This window comes from Mesoplodon mirus, assembly GCF_964341445.2.
Source record: "Mesoplodon mirus genome assembly, chromosome: 18".
Lineage (NCBI taxonomy): Eukaryota > Metazoa > Chordata > Mammalia > Artiodactyla > Ziphiidae > Mesoplodon > Mesoplodon mirus.
Genome location: NC_138994.1, coordinates 44,090,535 through 44,114,899, shown reverse-complemented (window position 1 = coordinate 44,114,899; position 24,365 = coordinate 44,090,535). Strand labels below are relative to the sequence as shown.

The 24,365-nt window shown below is 42.5% G+C and overlaps 1 protein-coding gene across 1 annotated transcript in view; it reads left to right on the top strand.

Annotated features, from left to right (window-relative positions):
* Positions 1-24,365, top strand: part of ADPRM (ADP-ribose/CDP-alcohol diphosphatase, manganese dependent) — a 321,096-nt gene that overhangs the window by 265,485 nt on the left and 31,246 nt on the right. Inside the window, exon 7 of the mRNA XM_082605554.1 lies at positions 14,357-14,396. The gene's annotated coding sequence lies outside the window, so the exon portion shown is untranslated. The remainder of the gene's footprint in view (positions 1-14,356; positions 14,397-24,365) is intronic.

Here is a 24,365-nt window from a genome sequence, read left to right as displayed (position 1 = left end):
GGTTCTAACGGTTTGTGTGTGTGTGAACCACTGGGTTAAAGGAAGAAAAATAGTGCAGGTCGAAGTTGAGGGGATGGTTTTGCCACTCTGCCAAGCCTTCCTTCCGTTCTCACGGAGGAAGCAAGACTTTAGCACCCACTTCATACTTACCCTTCTGACAGTCGCCTTTGTGGTTTTCCCCTCTACCTTCCATAGACCTTTCCTCGCACACAGATGATAGAGTCCCTAATCTGGTTGAACAATCTCTGGAGATACCTTTTGGTCCCCACATATTAGTGGGAATGGTCACTGTGTTAACATTCTTCACGGCTTCAAGGTCATTCTCTCCCTGCTCCCCCCCTCTGATGGATAATCAACCCACTGAAAGATCTGCCTTCATGGGGCAGACCTGTCTAGAGGTATCTCCCATTCTACTTCTCTGTGCCCAAACTTCATGAAGCATACCAATTAAATAAACCATGATTTCCCCCCAGTAAATTAAAGTACTACATTCATCGCTATATATGTAAGTATATATTATGTATATATAATTCAGTCTCAATTCTGTTTCGCTTACCTACTTGTATGTTTCTGTAAAAACCAACGTTGATTTGATTACATTGACTGTTAAGACAGCTCTCCTCACTAGGCTTCTTTTGTGTGTTTGTTGTCTGTTCTCAGGAATTTATTCTGCCGAATGAAAATTTAAAGTAGTTTATACAATTTAAAAATGCCTGCGGGGGGCTTCCCTGGTGGCGCAGTGGTTGAGAGTCCGCCTGCTGATGCAGGGGACACAGGTTCGTGCCCCGGTCCGGGAGGATCCCACATGCCGCAGAGCGGCTGGGCCCGTGAGCCATGGCCGCTGAGCCTGCACGTCCGGAGCCTGTGCTCTGCAACGGGAGAGGCCACAACAGTGAGAGGCCCGTGTACCGCAAAAAAAAAAAAATGCCTGTGGGGATCCTCATTAGATTACAGTAAATTTAAACATTAATTTAGAGAAAATGGACATTGGGTGACATTTAAGTATTCCCATCCAAAACCACGATAAGTAAAGCATTTACTATAATATTTGCCATATAAGTGTTGTATTAGTGCTGGTTGTTATTATTATTATCATGGTTATTTTTATATATTTGGATCTTGTTTTATGTTTTTCAGTAAGATTTGGTAAATTTTAAGATGTATGTGCCTTTCTTCTTAAATTTATTCCAAAGCATCTCATAGTGAATGGTGTTGTTTAGAAAAATTAATTCCTAGATGTTTATTACCAGTGTTTTAAAGCAGTTCTTCTGGCACTTCCCTGGTGGTCCAGTGGTTAAGAATCCACCTTGCAATGCAGGGAACGTGGGTTCGATCCCTGGTCGGAGAACTAATATCCCACATGCCACGGAGCAACTAAGCCCATGCGCCTCAACTAGAGAGAAGCCCGAGCACTGCAATGATTCTGCAACTAAGACCTGATGCAGCCAAAAATAAAATAAATAAAGCAGTTCTTTTTATGTCCAGTTGGACGTTTGCCACCACCAAGGCATCTGGATATATCCTTTTCTCAGGCCACTGCTCTCTGATGGCCTGGTGTACTGCTCTAAGCTCTGCCCCCCGAGAGGTTTTTCCCCTACCACTATTTTAGAACCACCCCTGTGTTGGGTTTAGTGCGTCAACTCTCTAATTTCTGTCCACAGCAACATCCCTTTATGCAATACAGTACAATACAATATGATACGATACAATACAGTACGATACCATACGATATAATACAGTACAATACGATATGATACGATACAGTACAATATGATACAATATGATAGCTACACACCAAGAGCCTCCCTTAGTGTAGGTCTGTTCCAGTAAGGATACAAAGCAGCTATAACTGGATCTACTGTTTAGTGAGTTATATTTACACAGGTTTACCTTCCTCCTTTATGATCCATCTGGTTTTTGCAGAAGTCATACCAGAGAATCAAACGGAGATAGGGGGACAACCACTTCTGCAACCTTTCAGTCTCTTAATGTAGTCCTAGTTTCTGCCATTTCAGCTTGGATGAGTTATTGCTTCTAATTTACCATCTTGGCTGGAATGGTGAGCAGTTTCAGGGCATCCACTTGGCCCTTTCTACTGTAATAGCTTTCACTCTGCAGGTCAGGAACCAATGTGAGGGTTCTTCCAGCTGCTAAGTATATCCAACACAATTAAGCGCTCAGAACCCATGAATATTATCACAGTGTGGGTTGGCAGACTCATTGGGCATTTATGGAGTGGACTTGGGCCAAGACTCCATTTATCACCTAGTTTTTACTCACCCACTCTTAACAAGGTCATCAAGATGGTGCTTTGGTTTCTCTGGTATTAGTGTCAGCTCAAACCCTGTATCCAAGAGCTCTTTTTTTTTTTTTTTTTTCTTTTTTCTTTGGTATGTGGGCCTCTCACTGTTGTGGCCTCCCCCGTTGCGGAGCACAGGCTCCGGACGCGCAGGCTTAGCGGCCACGGCTCACGGGCCCAGCCGCTCTGCGGCATGTGGGATCTTCCCGCACCGGGGCACGAACCCGTGTCCCCTGCATTGGCAGGCGGACTCTCAACCACTGCGCCACCAGGGAAGCCCCCAAGAGCTCTTGAAATATGTGGGTACTTCACTTTCTGCAGTGCTCAGTGCAGTATTTACTGTATGGGTATTTCCCATTTCTGCAGTGTAGGTCCCTTTGGAGAAGGATTGGGGCAATTAGTACTATATATACTTTCTGAGTCTTCGTAGGATTTTCTGCAAGAGAATCTAGTATCTCTCTCAATCACAGGATTCTGGATCTGAGAACTGGCTCAGATCTGGAAACTGGATGAGGGATTATTATATTTCACTAGGCAGCCAACTTCAGCCTTCTGATCATCTGCCCTTGGTCTAGTTTGGGTCTGTAAACCAAGCAATACCCTTGTTGGCTCCCCAGTAAGCTGCCCCTAGTAATACCACGGTCTATTACTCTCTGCCGCAGAGCCCTGCAGTCTGAGGCCTCCTAGTTGGTATTCCAGCATTACTGTCCATTATGATCATAAATCCACCATGCCTCTGATAGTTACAAGCCACGACCTTGCATCTGCTATTCTGGAATCCTGTCATTTCCATGGGTCCTAAGGAGCCTAGTTCTACTGCAGCATCTCCAACTATCAACCCTGGGCTATGGAGGAAGCTACCACTGAGCTCCTTACCAAGGATGGAGTCCCTTACGCTAGCACATTCCTTATTTCTTTACTAAAAGTCCTCTTCCTTGGATCCTCCCAGGGAATACAGTCAGCTGGTGAGTTGTCTGGTCTTCCTTAAAAATCCATTCTAGCATGCGTGCCTCCGAGCCTATTGATATCTTCCTCAAAACTATGCCAAATCAATTCCAGTATCTCTGCTTCATCTTCCGTAAAACAACACTGTTTCCAAACTTCAAGAAGGAGCCATTCCAACATTTTTTCCCCAGTTCCTAGTATCATCACCAGAATGTTAAGTCTACAGTCAATGGAGAGTATACTTCTATATAAATAAACTTTCTACTCTTACCTTTAGATGTCAGCTTCTTTGGTCCAACACCCTCTGGAACCCACCTATGTTCTGTCAAATCATTCCAGTACACACGAGCCATGCCCTGCAGCTCTTTTGTAAAACAATCACTTTCTTCAAGCAACAGGAATAGCACTTTCTTGCTTGAGTCATGCTGAATCTGGATTCTTATTATTGGGCTTGAAACAATGAGAGAAAGCAGAGGCAGATCTTGAGAAGGACAAGCTTACTCTTTTAAGGCATGTTCCTTATGAGTCCCCGTTGGTGATCTCCAGGTAATAAGGTCAATCTCCTCTAGCAAGAGGAGAAAGCCACGCCTGTTGACCTATGGAATTCAGAGGACTATAGTGGTTCAGAGTTCTCAATAATCAGCACAGGAGACATACTGGGTTGTGCATTCATCCTCTTTATAATTTTGCCGCTCTTCTAATGAAGTCTTGGGTCTGATTTTTAGCATAGTGTGCCCTCTGCTTGCAAAAGATGAGAGTCCCTTTAAATATTGCTGTGGAGGGCTTCCCTGGTGGCACAGTGGTTGAGAGTCCGCCTGCCGATGCAGGGGACGCGGGTTCGTGCCCCGGTCCGGGAAGATCCCACATGCCGTGGAGTGGCTGGGCCCGTGAGCCATGGCTGCTGAGGCTGCGCATCCGGAGCCTGTGCTCCGCAACGGGAGAGGCCACGGCAGTGAGAGGCCCACATACCGCAAAAAAAAAAAAAAAATGCTGTGGATAATTTCTGGCATTCTCCCCATGCTGTAAGTTAATTGTTTGACCTGATTCTGTTATTTTCTTCCCGTAGAGCTTCTATGGCAGTAAACAGCACCCAACTCTATAATCCTTATCATTACTACTGTGCCTACATTTTTCAAGCACCCCTTCCACCTATCATTCTATCCCAAAAAAGCATACCTGAGAATCTTAGTAAAGGTGATTCTACCTCATGGTGGTGCTTTTGACCATACCTCCTTAACATCAGCAGTAGAAATAGGGCCCTTGTTGTCATATGGTTGGAGAGGGATCCAACCTCAGAAACCCCTCCTGAGGTTCTGCTTCCTAGGACCACTTCTTTAATCCACCATTTTGGGCTGGGTTTCCCCCAGAAACAAATTCTGAGACAAAAATTTGAGTTCAAGTGGTTCAGAAAGATCTGAACGATCTCAGAAAGTCCCCTCAGGGAGTGAGGATTGAGGCAGGGAAAGGAAAAAAGCCAATTGAGGTTATGTTAATGGACAAGTTGCTGCTGTAGGCAACTCAGACTCAGTCCTCACAGGAATCTCAAGTTGCTTCCCCTCCAAAGGGCAAGGAACCTGGAGTGTTTATCCTCCAAATCCTCTCGATCATTGGATGATGGTTGTGCCTGGTAGCATTAACCGCCAGACACTTTGGCCTGCCCTATCTGGGGAGGCTGAAAGAAAACCCTTACATCAGGGTTCAGCAAACTGCAGCCTACAGGTAAACTCCAGTCCACCTCTTTTTTTTTTATATTAGAACACAGCCAAGTCCATTCATTTACATTTCATCTATGGTTGCCTTTACACTACAAGGGCAGAGTAGAGTAGTTGTGAGAAAAACTGCCCTGCAAAGCCAGAAACATCTATTATCTGGCCTTTAACAGGAAAATTTTTGTTGACTCCTATCCATTTGGGGTAGTTACTTACACTATTTCCCATTTTGCACTTTTGTAGAAAATCCTGCAAAAAATAATCTTATACGTACATCTTTGCACACTTTTGTGCATATTTTTCCAGTTCTTTTTTTTTTTTAAACAGCTTTCTTAGGGTATAATTGATATACAAAAAAACTGCCCATATTTAATGGACACAATCTGATTAATTTAGATATGTGCAGACACCCACGATACCATCACAAGAACCATGGTAATAAACATCTCTATCACCACCAAACATTTTCTTGTCCCTTTGTTTTGTTTTTTATTTGTGTGTGTATGTGTGGTAAGAACACAACGCAAGATCTAACTTCTTAAGAAATTTTTGCTTGCATGGTACCATATTGGTAACTATAGGCATGATGTCGTACAGCAGATCTCTAGAACTTATTCCTCTTGTGTAACAGTAACTCGATGCTCATTGAGCAACACCTCCCCTCCCCCAATCCCCATTTTATTTTCTGCTTCAATAAGTTTATTTAAAAATTTTTAAAATTGAAGTATAGTTGACTTACAATACTGTATTAGTTTCTGGTGTACAGCATAGTGATTCAGTTATATATATTCTTTCTCATATTCTTTTCCATTATGGTTTATTACAGGATATTGAATACAGTTCCCTGTGCTATACAGTAGGACCTTGTTGTTCATCTATTTTATATACAGTAGTTTGTATCTGCTAATCCCAAACTCCTAATTAATCCCTCCCCCACCCCCACATTGATTACTTTAGTTGTGTCATGTAAATGGAATATTTTATAGAATAGATACCTGTAAGTGGAAAGTTAGGTTCAAATATTATGCCTAATTTTAGATTTGGTAGTATGGCCAGATTAACCTCCAAAATTATGCATGTTTACATTCCCTGTGTAAAAGGATTCCTGTGGCATCATCAATACTGGGTTTAACTTTTGCTCACGGGGTAGAAATTTGGGTATTTGAGTTTGTGGTTCAGGAGAGAAAGCTGGGCTAAAGACAGAGATTTGAAAGCTGTCAGCATACAGATGGTAAATAAAGTAATAGGAGTATTTGAGACCATTCAGGAAAAAAATATGTAAATTGAGAAGTAAAATGTCCAGAGAACATATGTAGGAAGCATATGTTAGTTCCATGACCCTGTGCTCCTCTGTAGGATCCTGCCTTAGTTCCCTGTGAGTCCCAGTGTGATCAAAGCCCTGTGAGTCCCAGCATGACCTTTGGGCCAATTGAAGCATCCTGAGGATGAGGAGGAGTGGGCACCACACTCCTTGGGCCCCAGAGAAACTGAGGGTGGGGGTGGCACTGTGTCAGGAGTTGAAAGACACGACCACCTGCTTCCTTGATCAGGTGAAAACAAAGTCTGCATAGACTGCTCTGGATGTGGATATTCTAATCTCCCCACCTTCACCCTGCCCCCAGTATTTATTTACTCCCCTTGTATTAACAACCTTGCTTTTCCTTGCTGGGACTATAGCATCGATCCAGTTATGAGGTGGTCCTGCCAGACCTCGTGATTTCACTCCAGCCCCCTACAAACACTGCCTCTCTGTTCACCCCAGAAGCCCTCCTGGGGAGCTCTAAGGAGACCCTCACCCACGCCACAGCTCCTCCACCAATTCTGGCACGAGATGGACGCCTTGATTTGTCTGAGCTCCGGTACAACTTGCAGAAGGCTGTGATTTTGTAGAAGTTGAGACTATGAGGCAGCCATCGTTTACTGGATTAGAGCCTTGACATTCCTAATCACACCCAGCATCAGGCTTCAGGAACATGAAGAAACCCTGGTTACTAGCATTCAGTGGGCCTCTGGGTATTATTTCATATGCGGAATAATTAGCAATATGCCCAAGAAGCAACAAAGCCTTGAATGGTATTTAGTGAAAATTTTTCAGCCAAACCATTGCTTACTATTATAGGGGCTTATTAGCACCAAATTGTTTCGATAGGAAGTGGCATCAGCAATAAAAATAATGGCTGCAGCTTGCTGTACAATCCCAGAATCAGCAGAAAGGGCCTGGAATGTATGCACCTGTCTTACATCCCCCAGAAATTCGGGGGACCCTCTGGGATGTGTTGACAGCAGCAGGAACTGACTCAGGTGGCTCAGGGTAGAGAGCAGGTGGGGCTGTTTGCTGCAAAATCGCTCTCTCCTTTCTTAGTTATTCATGCATCTAAAAGGCTCCTTTGTACACCTTTGTCCTGCTCTCCTTTGGAACATGCTGGCATCTCCAATCACATTTATACACCAGAAAGGGCTGGAAGGGACTTTGGAGCAAAGTTCTGCATCATACAGATCAAAATAATCCGTGCTCAGAGATATTGTATAAGTTACACAAGGTCACACAGCAGGGCTGAGATGAGAATCTGAGTAGGCTAGGTGTGTCCTTTTTCTACACCCTTCATGCACCCTGGATCACATGTTATACTCTCCTTCACTACAACAGAGAACATATAGTCAGATGGGCACATCAGCTCTTTAGGCTGCAAATTACTTGAATGCTTTGTGATGGAATTTCAGTAGGTGAAGATATGCAGAACCAGAAACTTAGAAGTATACCGATTTCTTAGTGAACCTGGTTTATCCAGTCTGTCTTATGCAATCTGCATTTCATCCCCTGTGTTTGGGCTGTTAGGCAAATTTTTGTTTTCCAGCCCAGTCTAAGACTGAGGCCCCTCCCTCAGGTCTTTAACTTACAAGACTCACCTTGGGAACAATGAAAAAGTTATAATAAAAAGATTTATGTAAATGAAAAGATTAATAAGAGTAGGAAATGTAAAAAGAGATAAATATAAATCTTCCACATTTTAGTTTTTAAAATATCAGTGCAGAGAGAGAGAGAGAGAGAGAGAGAGAGGGAGAGAGAGAGAGGTTATCTTTCTCTCCTTATGAGGGCACTAATCCCACCATTAGGGCCCCACCTCCATGACCTCATCTAAACCTAATCATCTCCCAAAGGCTGCACATCCTAATACCCTCCCATTGGGGGTTAGGGCTTTAACATATGAATTTTGCAGAGACACAAACGTTTAGTCCATAGAGTCAGCATTGTCAAATAACGTTTTTAAAATGGCCCAACGTAAGCTTTTGTTAAATTCAAATAATATGGTATAGAAAAAAAAGGAAGTGGTCAGCCCTCTACTTTGATGGGTCACATTATGATTGGACTCAATGGCTCCCTCATTTACAAAACCTTTGCTGAAATAATATTTGTGGTGAGGAACAGCCGCCCCCCTCCCAATTAATTACCCAAGTAAACTTATGTGGGATGTAAAGAGTTTTAGGGGAAAAAAAACATCATTTTATTGAAAAGGAAAAATTTTGCATTAGAAAGTTAATGCTAAAGGAGATTCCAAATTTTATCCCAGACTAGCGATTTGTCTATGGAGGAGTAATAGTTTAACTCTGGAAGCTGCACCACGTTAAACCTCTGTTAGAGCAGACTCTGGGAAAAGTCATGCGGGAAGCTATCCATACAAAGCTACCTTTGACTTCAGATGCCATGTGTATCCATCCAGGCCCTAAACCTGGAGACAGCTCAAGGAAAACTTAGATCATCTCCCTGGACCTGACAGCCAGGTTTCAATCAAGCAGTAGTTTTCGAATATTGAGAGTTGCCAAGACACAGTTACTATCTTGAATCAATTCAAGTTGTATTTCTATTTATTTAGCCTCCACCTTAACTTTCTCAGTTTTGCATGTTTTAAGTAGCAATGGGAAGCATTTTCATGTTTCAACAGATTGATAATAAAGTTATCTTTATAGGAAAAAAGTTTTCCTTCTAAGAGAGAGTACAACTGACTGATAAGTCACCTAAGTGGGCACCATGAACCCCTGGTGGCAGCTACCACCATCATAGGTCTGATGCCAAACTCAGCAGACAGACCTAGGACACACCCATCAACTTCACCCCACTGTTTCTTCCAAAGGACATTCATTTTCTTCCAGGGTAAAAGAGCAACATTATGGGGAAATTATAAATTCTATCTCCACCAAACAATGCAATAGATAAAAAATTAAAATAAAAAACTTTCCCATCAGCAATAAAAGGAAACTCTAAGCCATAACCTTTGAAAAGTGCCAGTCAGAGAAATAAGATGGAAGATCCCAAGATTCTGCATAGCTTGGTGCATTATGACGGGATTGGAACACCCTCCACTCATGTCCTTTTTTCCAGAAATACTACCTGAGGTTGGGAGGGGGCAAAAGAAAGGACAAATGAAACAATCCTACAAAATTTACTCATTGCCCTCAATGTGGGGAGAGGCAGATTGAGAGCTATGCTGTCATTCCAGGGTGTAGGTGCATAAGGATGGAGGGACAAGACTCCCCACCAGAGACTGGAAAAAAACAGACAGAACAGTGGAATGATGCTAATCGCTGGGAGCTAATTATCCCCAACAATGAGCAAGAATTTATAAAAACAGAAGACAAATACATAAGAGAAAGTACACAAGCCAAGACCCTCTGAGAAAACTGGAGGATGTAAGGGAACAAAGGTACAAGCAGGGACAATAGAAGGACTAACTATAAACCCCCTAAAACCAGAAGGATGGCACCCACCCTCAAAACAAAGAAACCAGAGCTTATATAGGAAAACAGATAAAAGAGCAGACTTTTTAAAAAAATAAATTTATTTATTTATGGTTGCGTTGGGTGTTCGTTGCTGCATGCGGGCTTTCTCTAGCTGCGGCAAGCGGGGGCTACTCTTTGTTGCAGTGCGCGGGCTTCTCATTGTGGTGGCTTCTCTTGTTGCAGAGCACGGGCTCTAGGCACACAGGCTTCAGTAGTTGTGGCACGTGGGCTCAGTAGTTGTGGCGCACAGGCTTAGTTGCTCTGCGGCATGTGGGATCTTCCTGGACCAGGGCTCAAACCTGTGTCCCCTGCACTGGCAGACAGATTCTTAACCACTGCACCACCAAGGGAAGTCCCGAAAAAAGAGAAGACTTTAAGGAAAAAAAAAAGTAACAAGGTAGAATTAAGATCCTATAAATCTTTTATGTAAATAAAAGCTAATTGTATAAATTTACATATTAAAATAAAAAATATTTAGATTGTGGGGATCCAAAACCCTGACGTGATGCAAGAAACTTGTCTTAAAAATGTGAGTTTTCAATAAAGATCTAGAAGTGAAGGTGTAAGCTATTTCTACATGTGGGCAAAGAGCAGGGGTGGAGACTCTGAGACGCCAGGCGGCCAGGTGTGTTCCAGGAATAGCCTGGAGGCCACTGCTGCTGCTGAATTGGAGTAAATGAGGGGGAAAATCGTGGGGGATGACCTCAGAGAGGTGATGGAGAGTTAAATCATCATACATCATACATGCATAGTAAAGATTTGGGGTTTTATGATGACATGGCAAGCCCCTGGAGGCTTTTTGATGAAGAAATTCCACGCTATAATTGAATTTTGACAGCATCGTGTTGTCTGCTGCATTGAGAATAAGCTCTGAGTGATAAGGAAGAAACCATGAACTAAAAGGGGGGGAGTCTTGAAATAAACCATGATGGTGGCTTGGACAGGGATGGTAGCAGTGGGGGTGGTGAGAAGTAGTCAGATTCTAAATATATAGTGACATTAGCACCAACAGGATTTTCACAAGTGGAAGAGTTGGTCTTAGCTGATGAATAGATAGCTCATCCACAATAACTGGAGAAAAGGAGTCAAGAGCATAGGAACCCATAGGTATGTAGAAGTAATGTTGGGGAAAGCATATGAACATTCTATTGAGTGCTGCCCTTTTCTCAGTGAAACAGGAAACAAGATCACCAGCCAACAGTAAAATGAGGAAGGAGGTCTTAGAGGTTTGAGAAGAGAGGGAAATATTTGAAATAGTCATCTAAGGGAATGGAGAAAATGGATGGACTAGAAAAATATGGTTTCTCACCTGCTCACCCTATAGCAACCTGCTCACTTACAAGCTTCACCCATTACATACTCCCAGTTAGCCTTCCCATTCATGGAACAGACCCAGTGGAAAATTGTCCAATATAAATAGCAGCAATAGACAACTCTTTAGAAAAATTAACCCTGTCCCTCATTTACTAAACATATGATAAAAACAGCAGCACTGAAGAGAAAGACCAAAATGAACAAATAGAACAGTGAGTGTCAAAAACAAGCTAAGTTAAAAAAAAAGAAAACCTTAAAAAAAAAAAAAGCTCCAATTAGTAACCTCATAGCCCTTTGGGAAGATATTGTAACCATAAGACAACAAAAGCGTATCATAAAAAACAGTATTTTTAAAGATATGAAAGCTCTTGGAAAGTAAGCACCTGGTGGCTAAAATTAAAAATCCAATAAAGGGCTGGAAGAAACTATTAATAATATCTCCCAGACCACAGAGCAAAACATCAAAGACATGGAAAATCTGAGTGAGAGGTTAAGGAGAATGAGAATAAAGCGGATTCAAGAGACACACCTTCCAAGTGGAGCTCCAGAAAGAACCTACAGAGAAAAGGAAGGAGGGCAAGACAATGATATTGATACATAGAAGTAACAGCATTTCCAAGGCTATAAAGAGATGTGTTTGGGGATTCTAAGGGCCTTTCTAGTGCAGACTAGCCTAAATGAAGAAAGATCTGGGCTGTCACAAATCATGTAAAGTTCCAGAAAGAACCACACTGACACATCATGTTAATTTCCAGAAAGATCCATATCAACACAGGTGAAATTCCAGAAAAATGAAGGTAAAGGTGGAACTTTCCTGGTGGTCCAGTGGTTAAGACTCCACGCTCCCATTGCAGGGTGCCCAGGTTAGATCCCTGGTCAGGGAACTAGATCCTGCATGCCACAACTAAGACCTGGAGCAGCCAAATAAAAAAAATAAATAAATATTAAAAACAAAACAAAACAAAAAGGTAAAGAGACAATTCTCAAAGACTTCAAAGAAGAAAAAAAAGTCATAGATAGAGACCAAAACTAGCCAGTCAGCAGACTTCTTAATGGCAACACTGAATGTTAGAAGGCAGAGGTTTTGGGAGAAATTATTTTGAACCTAAATTCTATAATCAGTTATACTATCAGTCAAATGGAGCTGGAGAGGAAAAGGCCTTCTGAAATGTTCTGAAACTTAAAATTTACCTCCTATGGTCCCTTTCTGAGGAGGCTGAGTGTTTACTCCAGAAAAACTTGAGTAGAAGCCAAGAAAGAAGAAGATGTAAGTAACGAGAAATGGAGAAATGTAAATAAAAGAAATTCCAGTATGACAGCTGTGCAGCAGGCCAAAATTAAGCAGAAATATGCAAAAAAAATCCAAAAAGAATGTCTTCATGAAAGAAAATGGAAATGCATCAAGCAATAGAATGATTAAGTGGCTGGATGATTATAACAACATGGTAAAGAAAGTATGTATTTCTTTTGTCAGCAAGAGAAAAGAAAGTCAATTAGAGACTTTAGGAAAAGCAAACATATTAAAAAAATCATAATCCAGATAGGAAGTAAAATAAAATGAAGCATAGATTTAAGCTATTGACGAAGTATAAGAAAAGAGAATCCACTTGATCTGGGTGCTTGAAATAAGCCTATATTGAGTGCTGTAAGATTTGCGACATTGGGCCTGTGTATCTGTCAGGGTTCAACGAGAGAAACAAAACCAGTAAGATATATATATATATATATATATATATATATATATATTTTTTTTTTTTTTTTTTTTTTTTTTGCGGTACGTGGGCCTCTCACTGTTGTGGCCTCTCCCGTTGCGGAGCACAGGCTCCGGATGCGCAGGCTCAGCAGCCATGGCTCACGGGCCCAGCCGCTCTGCGGCATATGGGATCCTCCCGGACCGGGGCACGAACCCGTATCCCCTGCATCGGCAGGTGGACTCTCAACCACTGCGCCACCAGGGAGGCCCAGAGATATATATTAAGAGATTTTTTGCGAGCGATTGGGATATGCACATATGGTGGCTAGCTAGGCAAGTCCAAAATCCAAAGGGCAAGCCATCAGGCAGGGCAGCTGGGCCCCCGGGGTGTGAACTGAAGCTTCTGTCCACAGGTGGTATTTCTGCTTCAAGGAAGCTTCAGTTATGCTCTTAAGCTTTCAATTGATCTATTCAGACCCACCCAGATTATCTACACAACCTCTACTTAAAGTCAACTGATTATGGACTTTAATCACATCTACAAAATACCTTCACAGTAACACCTAGATTTGTGTTTGATTAAATAACTGGGGGCAGGCTGTAGCCTAACCAAGGTGACACGTCAGACTGTCATCATGTGTAAAGAAGGAATTATAATCCTAGACCGCTATCTGGCTCTGCAATAAACAAGACTTGCACAATCATAATACTGTTAACTACACTAGGTTGTTTTTCAGCTTCCAGAATGAGCTTTTTGACAAAAGATTGTTGACATTTTTGTAGGGCATAATTTAAGCATCATCAACATTGTCAATGCCAAGATATGGCTAGGGATACAAAAGGATATCATGGTGCTTGGAGAAAGGTGGTTATTGTAGAAATCACTGGGGTGTTGGGGTGGAGCTGCCAACAACCTAATCATTCAGTAGTTGAGGCCTGGTTAAATGAAGTGTGGAATATTCATATCATGAAATACTTTGGTATGCATAGGCTGAAAACATGATGTAGCTCTCTCTCACCTGGTATGAGAACTCCAAATTATACTATTAAGTGAAAAAGCAAAGTACAGATCAATGTATTTAGCCTGCTAAATGCACGTTTGTATATACTTTTTTCTAGACCATGCATATACTGAGTACACACTCACACATGCATACAGATGTATGTATGTATGTTTATACGTGTATGCATGTATATACATTGTTTAGAAAGATACCCAGGGAAGGGAACTTTTATTTTTAGTCTGACTCCTTTATGGAAAGGAATTGGGGTTTACGGAGGAAGAGAAACTTTTATTTTCCATTTTGGGTACTATTTGGATTTTTAAAAATAATGTACATGTAATACATCTATTATTATTTTAAGGTTACTAGTGTTATCTGAGTGATAGGATTAAGAATCACTTAAATTTTCTTCCTATTTTTCCAGGCTAAAAAAATACACACATAACCTAACAAATGTTACTTTATTTCTTTTTAATTTTTAAATTTTATTTGTTTATTTTTCATTGAAGTAGAGTTGATTTACAATGTTGTGTTAGTTTCAGCTGTACAGCAAAGTGACTCAGTTATACATATATATGTATATATCTATTCTTTTTCAAATTCTTTTCCCTTATAGGTTATGACAAGATACTGAGTATGGTTCCCTGTGCTATACAGTAAGTCCTTCTTGGTTATATATTTTATATGTAGTAGTGTGTATATGTTAGTCTCAAGCTCCTAATTTGTCCCTCCCCCTCTTTTCCCTTTGGTTTGTTTAGGTTTGTTTTCTATGTCTGTGAGTCTCTTTCTGTTTTGTAAATAAGTTCATTTGTATCATTGTTTTTAGATTCCATACATAAATGCTATCATATGATATTTGTCTTTCTATTTCTGGTTCATTTCACTTAGTTTGGTAATCTCTAGGTCCATCCATGTTGCTGCAAGTGGCATTATTTTGTTGTTTTTTTTATGGCTAATATTCCATTGTATATATATACATCATGTCTTGGCTATTGTAAATAGTGCTGCAGTGAAACAAATGTTACTTTAAAATGTTTACTGAACACTTACTATATGCTTGGCAGTACAAAACCTGGTCATGCAAAGGTAATTAAGAGCATCTTCCCTGAAGGAGTAGGAGACACATGTATTCAACCAGAATATTACAAAGTGTTGTGATGTAATGATAGAAATAAGCACAGGTATTATGGGAGCACTAAAGTACCAGACTATGAAAAGCCCCAAATAGGCACCTGGAGAGTGACAAGTGCTCTTGTCTCGGGGGGTCAGAGAGGATGTGAGTGTGCCATCTGGAGAGAGGGAAACAGGCAACTGGACTCTGAACTTCACTTTCTCATCTATGAAATAGTGACTAAACAGTTATCTCACAGATTTGCATCTAGATGAAATGAAATTGTATCTATAAAAAGCCTGGCACGTAGTGGCATTTAAATCTGAGTGCTTTTCTCCTTCCTCTGACTCAGACTAGAAGCTGAGAAATTGCACCAGGTAGAGGTTTCCATTTTTTTCTACATTAAAACACTAACAAAAACCCAGAGGTAAATGACTGGCTGGTTAGAGACAGAGGAAAGACGAGAGCACGGATCTCCTGACACCAGGAGATGACATGGTAGATGCTCCTACAAGCACAGAGGCATTTCATTATCTCCAGGTTTCCACGTGTTGTGACGGGACAGTAAGAGTTGGAGCGGAGAGTCGGTGGTTCCCAGAGCCCCAAAGCACAGGCTGTGTTAGGCGTCTTGAAGGTCAGCCTCCCTCTCTGCAATGAGGTGTCCACCTCTGTGACCCAAGAACCTTCGGGCTTTACTTATCTCTTCCACACCTCCTGTCCCCCTCAGCATCACTGTAGTTAGTCAATGACGAGCGGAAGCCTCTGATCTTCACTTCTGGAGGAGCTACTTCTGAATGTGTAGCATAATGTGTATTATCAGAACACGTGCATAAAACCAAGTGTGTTCAAATTGTGTATGTATCTTAGTGAGTTAAAATTTGATGGGATGGGGGCATTTGAGCAATACGGAGGGGGTCCTCAGATGCTCGGTTTGTAATAGAGATGAAGGTGAGAAGTCCACTTCTCCATGTTGTAGCACTAATCCACACAGAGCAGGTGAGGTGGGAGCTTCAGCAGCCAAACATATCTTAGGAGCTCTTAAATTCTTAAGGAATTCTGAGGGTAGGAGCTAATGAAATAATTAGCACCGCACTTCTGAAGGGCAGCCACAGACACATTGCACCTAGAAGCCAGCTGGGTATCTGCACGAGCTAAGTTGACAAAGGGGGTTCTTTAAACACTTCTTAGTAATCAGCTAAATTACAACTTACCCTCTAAAGTGGAGTTCCAAATGAATGCTGGTTAAGTGTTGTGGGGACTTCCCTGGTGGCGCAGTGGTTAAGAACCCGCCTGCCAATGCCAAGAACAAGGGTTCGAACCCTGGTCCGGGAAGATCCCACATGCCGCGGAGCAACTAAGCCTGTGCACCACAACTACTGAGCCTGCGCTCTAGAGCCCGTGAGCCACAACTACTGCGCCCACGTGCCACAACTACTGAAGCCCCCGCACCTAGAGCCCGTGCTCCACAACAAAAGAAGCCGCCGCAGTGAGAAGCCCGCACACCGCAACAAAGAGTAGCCCCCGCTCATGGCAGCTAGAGAAACCCTGCGCACAGCAACGAAGACCCAGTGCAACCCAAAGTAAATAAATAAAAAATAAATAAGTTATTTAAAAAAATAGTATTTAAAAAAAATGTTGTGATTTCCGGTTTGCTCTGTATAGAAGCCTAGAGTTAAATTTTTAGCTGTGCCCATTATTAAACCAAAAGACTGTCTTTTTTATTAAAAAGTGAGTGAAGATTTGTGGGGTATTTCTGCTCTCTACAATTCTTTAATCCTAAAGGAAATTTAACTCCTGGGCTGGGCTGCCACAGACTTTTATCTGGTAGAATACGTAAGGGATTAATTTACCATCACAGGGCTTCAGCTACACCTGTTATCTAAACAAGTACCCACTATATAAGTACATTAACAAGACAAAGAACAACTGAGCATTTTGCCTCTTACATTACATCTTCTCAGAGTTCCTTGGTCCAGGATCGTTGGAGCCCAGATTATTCCTGAAACAGCTAGTGGCAGGTCTTTTGTGATGAATGTTCCTTCTGTTGTAGACAAAATTTGCTATAAACAAGAGGTCAGCTTCTTAATGTACTTCAAGAGCCAGGGCCATAGGCACAATAGGATCAGGAAATATTTATCATCATTAATAGTACTACTGTATATATACATATATTCCCATATCCCCTCCCTCTTGAGCCTCCCAGAAACTAACACAACATCATAAAGCAATTATACTCCAATAAAGATTAAAAAAAATCGTACTACTGCTTACTGAGCACTCCTGTGTGCAAGGTACTTTTGTAATTATTATGCATGTAGTAGCTCATGGCATCCTCTTAACACATTGGAGTAAGTGCCACTATCGTTCTTATTTTGCAAATAAGGAAATTAAGGCTTATAAACAACTCCCCCAAACTACCAACATAAGTAGTTTGTTAACTATCTATTATTCCAAAACAAATTATCCCAAAGCTTAGAGGTGTAAAATAATAATAAACATGTATCATCTGACATAATTCCTAGGTCAGGAATTCACAAGTAGCTTAATGGGTACTTCTGGCTCAGGACCTCTTATGAGGTCACAGTCAAGATGTCAGTTGGGGCTACATCATCTGAAGGTCTGACTGAGGCTGGAGGATTTGTGTCCAAGATGGCGCAGTCATATGGATGGCAGGCTAGTGCTGGCTTTTGGAAGGAGGCCTCAGTTTTTCACTATGGGGTCTTCTTCAGGGGTTACTTTAATGTTTTACAACATTGCAGCTGATTTTCTCCAAAGTGAATAATCTAAGAGAGAGACAAGATGGGGAAGTCAGTGTCTTTATAATCTAGTCCCAGAAGTCACACACTGGCACTCCTATTATCTTCTGTTGGACACATAAACCTGTCATGTTTCAGTGGAGGGAACTCCTACACAAGGGCATGACTACAAGGAGGAGAGAATCACTGGGGGACATCTCAGAGACTGGCAGAATTCTGATTGGAGCCTGGGGTCTCCTCTCTGCAAAGCTGTACTGTTGACCACTCTATGATACTGCCTTCCTAAAAAAATTGTCCCTGATGTGTTCAAGACATTTGGATATTCTTGAAAGGGTAAACAATGATAAAATAAGGAAACTCTGTATTGAGTGTTTACTATGTCCCAAGCATTGTATGAAGTTATCTGCCTCATTTCCTCATCAAACCTAATGATGAGTCTCAGGATAGAAGTTCAAGGATTTGCCCAGAACCTCAGAAGTGAAATAAAAATTGTCTTTATGAACATGAAGTCTATGTGAGATCAATGACCAAGTATGAATGGGGTCACTTATGTGAGGGGAAGAAAGAAGCCACTGTAGCATGAGTCTGTGATTGAGAGGACTGACAGCAGAAACCAGAGTTGAAGTTGAAAATTAGGCTGGTGCAGGCAAAAGAATATCATCATTCAATTGGAACACCACTGAGCTAAACTGGAGGGTAAAAAACCTAAGAAACAGGTAATGTAAGAATTCTCAGGGCACCAATTATACACTGCAGTTAGTCAAAGGTTATATTGATCTCAGAATCTAGTTCTGTTCAGCTGAATGGACTTACTTTATTCAGAGACATCATTTTGTGTTCTTAAAGACAGGGCAACAAGAGATAAAGAAAACTTGGTTTCTGAACATCTTTCTATACTAGATATATCCATGTGAGTAAGTAGGAAATTCCTTAAAGCCAAATTATTTCCCACCTTAAATGAGATTTTTCCCCATTATTATCCATTGGTTTAACTAATGCACAACTTTACAAATCTAATCCATGAACTAGTCATAGAGTGTCAGTGGGCATTTGCTTAGAATTGTGCTAACTGGTAGGAGATATTTAGAAGTATTAAGGGATCATCCATGTCCTAGAGAAGCTTAGATTCTTTTGGAGAGAAAATACTTCTGTGGGCGACTCTACACAGTGACTGAGAGGTCAACTTTTTGAGTTATTTTATTTTTATTTTATCGGAGTATAGTTGATTTACAATGTTGTGTTCATTTCACGTGTACAGCAAAGTGATTCAGTTATACATATACATATATTCGTTCTTTTTTAGATTCTTTTCTCATATAGACCATTACAGAGTACTGGGTAGAGTTCCCTGTGCTATAGATTAGGTCCTTGTTGGTTATCTATCTTATATATAGTAGCGTGTGTGTTCATCCCAAGCTCCTGATTTATGCCTCCCCCCCCATTTCCCCTTTGATAACCGTAAGTTTGTTTTCGATATCTGTACATCTGTTTCTTTTGTAAATAAGTTCATTTCTATCTTTTTATAAAAATTATATTCCACATATGAGTGATATCATATGATATTTGTCTTTCCCTGACTTACTTCACTTAGTATGATAATCCCTAGGTCCATCCGTGTTGCTGCAAATGGCATTATTTTGTTCTTTTTCATGGCTGAGTAATATTCCATTGCATATATGTACCACATCTTTTTTATCCATTCCTCTGTCAAGGACATTCAGGTTGCTTCCATGTCTTAGCTATTGTAAATAGTGCTGCAATGAACATTGCATGTATGCTTTCAGATTATGGTTTTCTTCAGATATATGCCCAGGAGTGCGATTGCTGAATCACATGGTAGTTCTGTTTTTAGTTTTTTAAGGAATGTCCATACTGTTCTCCATAGTGGCTGTACCAATTTACATTCCCACCAACAGTGTAAGAGGGTTCCTTTTTCTCCACACTGAGAGGTCAACTGCTGTTCATAGACAGTAAGCTTAGAGGGAAGGCAGAGGGATGTTACCTGTGAAGACAAAGATAGTAGGGGAAGAATGGGTGGAGGAGGAGAGATCTGAGTCCTGCTTTGATGATGGTCAGGTTTTGGTTGGTCTCTCCATGTATTTTTTTGGGTTTCTGCAAAAGCAAAGCCTGAGATAAAGACTTGGGTGCATGCAGGTAATGCCATGAAACAAGAGTAAGGTTGAGTATAGTAAGAGTGAGATGGGGAAGGAGGAACCAGTAAAGGGTGCTCTACCGCTGTTAAGGAGCTCAGCTCCTTGGGGACCTGGGAAAAGCATACAGAATGCTTCCTAGACTTTTCTATCTGAAGGACAGGCGTCTGCGGCATCAATCCATGGGCTGCCATCCCTCATTGTTTGAGGGTTAACCCCAGAGGCATTAATCTCCCTGATCTTCCTGACTGTGCCAGGATGAGAGCTGAGTAGACGTCTGTGGCTTCAAAGAAATCCCTAAGTCACAAAAATTAAGAAATGTCATAGCATGCCCTTGAGATGGCAGCGAGCCTGGAGCTGCCTATCGCAGCTGTGGCTGAAATCAGAGGTGGGTGGAGGAGATGTGGTGGAAGGCACAAAAATCGTCTGCTACAATCAGGAAAGTCAAAGCCATTTTCCCATGTACCCTCCTTTTGATTGTCATCAGCCAGACATGTGTCACATCGCTGCCCCTAGCTGGAAGGGAACGTGAGGGGTGGGCAGTCTTGGTGGAGTGGTCTGTGAGTAAGGGTAGAATGGGAATGGATATCGGGCAAGCAATCAGCACAGCCTGCCCAGTGTCAAGTCTAGCAAAGTAGCCACTGTCTTCCCTTTCCCCATGTAGAGCTCCCCACTCCCCCTAAATATCCATGAGTCATGCAACATGGGGACAGTTATGTTGGGATCTACCAGCTAACTTCCCACCAGCAACTTGTCAACATTTCACTTTGGTGATTCCTATACCCTCGTGCCCCATGCAGTGTGTGGAAGGGGTAGCCGCCATATAATCCACCCTTTAAATAAATACTACCCACCCTCTTCCACAAATTTAGTTTCATGTGGTAATCCTTGAGAAGAACACAAGGAATGGGGTGGCCCATCATGTTGGCAAGCCATGGGCTAAGCTCTTGCCTTTCACTTTTGCTACTTGACCGCTTGACACGTGGCAATATTCCCAGGTCGAATTGCTCCAGGAAGATGAGAGTCTGTAAGAGTTTTCTTGGAACAAATGAAAACCAGAAGACAGACATGGCCTCCCTCCTGCCTTTCCGTTCTTTGCCTGGCTTTCCTCTGGGAAGGAATCCTCAAGACTCTCCCAACTTGATTTACTCCTTTCCAGAAACCTCCAACACAGGAAAAGGTTGTCAGTGGGAAATTCAGTTCTGTCTCTTACCATTTTCTCCTGTTCCTATCTCTGTGGGGAAACAATCGTGCTAAGGCTGTTACCAGCTGGTGGCCATGGAAACAGAATAATTGACATAAGAGTGTGAAAGTCATAAACTTAATGAAACTATAGTTTTTATTGCACTTCACCCTCATCTCTGATTAAATCAGATCTGCATAATGCGAAGATATTAAATTTCCATGATTCTCATTTTCTCTCCCCTGCCAATAGGAAGAAAGCTCTGTAGTGAGGGAACCCTGCCGGTGGGCTGGGAATATCATGGCTCTAGATTTTGCTGAAAAATGTTTTTTAATCATTGGTGCTGGCTGGCCCACAAAGCAAAGCCAACTTTTGAGAAGTGGTGGGATTCTGGCTCCAGGGAGACACAGCTGCTTTCCTCTGGCAGATGGAGACTTTGTGAAGGTTTGGAGGTACCAGACACCAGTGGGTCAGAGCATCAAGGAGACACATTGATTCAAGAACCAGGTCCAGAGCACTGCATCTGGGCCAGGACTGTGTGAGAGCCAGGTACTCGGAGAGGAATGAGATAGAGCGCTGCTTGCAACAAAAACCAACAAGAATGGGGACTGGGAATGGAATCCGTGCTGGCCAAACAGTAAACCACTGTGTGACTGCCTTTCAAGCACCGTTCTAGGTTCTCTGGAGATTTGAAGATTAATGATATTGATGATGATCCTATCAGAGCTTTCACTCCCACAAGTGCAATATGAAAGGTAATTTGACAAAAGGACAAAGTGCTCTAAAAATTTTCAGGAAGGAGTGCTTACTTCTAATAGGGGTCTTCAAGAAAACATCACAGAGGTATTGCCTTTAGCCAGCGCTTATATGTTAGATGTCCTGCAAAGTGCTTTACTGGCTGGAGACTTCATCCTCTTGGATTTTTTTTTTTTTTTTTTTTTTTTTTTTTGCGGTACACGGGCCTCTCACCGTTGTGGCCTCTCCCATTGCGGAGCACAGGCTCCGGACGCACAGGCTCAGCGGCCATGGCTCACGGGTCCAGCCGCTCCGCAGCATGTGGGATCTTCCCGGACCGGGACACGAACCCGTGTCCCCTGCATCGGCAGGCGGACTCTCAACTACTGCGCCACCAGGGAAGCCCCATCCTCTTGGATTTTAATTTATCCCAGAAGAAAACAGAAAAAAAAAAACCCAAAAAACAGAAATGAGAGTATAATAAGGCAGTGGTTCTCAACTGGACATGCTTTTGCCCCCCTCTCCTCCTCCCGGAGGTCATTTGACAATGTCTAGTGACAGTTTTGGTTGTCACCACTCTGGGAGGTGCTACTGGCACCTAGTGGGTAGAGGCCAGGGATGCCGCTAAACATCTGACAATGCACAAAACAGTCCCCCATAACAAAGAATTATGTGGCCCAAAACGTCAAGAGCTATGAGGTTGGGAAACCTTGGAATAAGGGGAAATGCAGTGCTATTAACATGCTACTGATGCCCTCAGACCAGGAGAGAGCCAGCTGGACAGATTCCTACACTACGTCCTGCCCCTGCAGGACAGATGAGGGATGGTGGGGAAGTGACAGGTGAGAAGGACCAACCCTCTGTGTCCAAGGTGTATCATCCATGAGGCTGGAGCAAGAGGGGAGCTGGACAGAGCCACACCTGGTTTTGCTTTCGAGTCTTGCTCATTTTCCTTCCTTGACTTTGCTTACGTGCCAAGGGCCCCTGGGACCCTCCTTGTGTCCACCCCTTTTCTCTCGTATTCCTCTTCCTCTCCTTGACAACTTTTTCCTATCCTCTGTTTTTCCATAGTTTAAGCAGCAGGTGGGTAAGAATGATGTGTTCAATGTCAGGGATAAAGAGGTGAGATGGGGGAACAGGTTCAATTTCAGGGCCCCATTCCTCTCATTTTAAGACTTTCTAGAAAAGAAGACCTGACATTCACTTGCTCAAGTGAAAAGAAAATGGCCACAAACAAACAAACAAACAAAACTGACTAGCTATGAAGTTGCTTTAAATTCTTGGGCTTGGATCCTTGATTTTAATTTTCAGTAAATATTCGAGGTAGTTGCCACCCGTTAATGGATGAAGAAACCATGCCTCAAAGATATTAAGGAAATCTTCCAAAGTGACACAGCCAGGAAATGATCGTCTTGGCATTCTGTGATATAAATCAGCCAAAGATGACCTCTGTCTATTGGTCGCTAGGTTATTTCTTCACTGTAGGCTGAGTTCCATTTGCTCAAAAGCCCACTGGCACCAAACTCAAATTTTTACACATCCAATTTTTTTTTCTGTGTAAATGAAATTTAATAATAAATGAGATGTGCTCCCAGATAAAGGAATTAATAACAGGCAGAGAAAGCGGAGGTTCAGATGATATAGGCGGGAAGGGGATTGTGGCCAACCTGGCATACTTGGAGACATGACCTGTGTTGAGAGGGGAAGACGGGCTCTGGGCAAGAGTAAAGCGAAGGCAACAGAGAAATAAGAAAGAAGACAGTGAATTGGATATGAGATTACGGGGTTGGTCTCAGGAGAGGCGATTCCAAGTACTGTTGGGGGCAGTGTACAAGAAGGCTTCTGTGTGTGGAGAGAAAAATGTGGCCCAAGAAGAAGGACCCCAGAGCCAAGCAGAGAAAGACTGCAAGATGGGAAACAGCATCCCTGTGAAAACTGCCCCACTGCGAGCTGCATAGGAAAGCAGGGGGCGGGCTCAGAGTCCGCTCCACCCCAGCATGCTAGGGAAGAACCAAGGCAGCCCAGTGGTAGTACTGACTGGGCACCAGACTCCAGTGGTGGCCATGCCATCCCCTAAAGACACTGACAACGTGTGCACCCTACAGGCAGCACAGCCAATTGTTTTAAACATAGCCCAAACAAGCAGATTTTTAGCCATTTAGAGCTTGCCTCTTTGCATACTCCAGGAAACCTCACCCCACGTCTGTTGGCAATTGACAAGATAAGCCCCCAGCCATGAAGACCCCACGCTGCCCTGGCCGTTCAGAACTCTCTGGCCCAGAGACTCCCCACTTTGCTGCTAAGTGACAGCCCTTAGATACAAGCCCCCTCTTTGATTGCCACCTACCCCGGAGTTCCTTGCCCTCCTCCCCTTCTGGATGGCAGCCCCTATCTCCTAAGCCTCTGAGCTCTTTCCCTAGGAAAAGTTTCCCCTTCCTGCAACTGCCCAGCACAGCTTGTTGTATGTTACTGCCCCTTGTGTGTTACCTCCCCTTGGTCTGCCCCAAATCCCTCAAACTCCCTATACATTCCAAGTCACCTTCAGGCTCTGAACCCAACGGTGTTTCCCTCTACCCCATAGCTTCCAACTTTTCAACAAATGTAATTATGCAAGAGGTATAGCTCTAAGCAGTATTCCCAGAGGAGGGCCTGGGGTTCATCTGAAACCTAATACATTTTGCTCAGTCCCC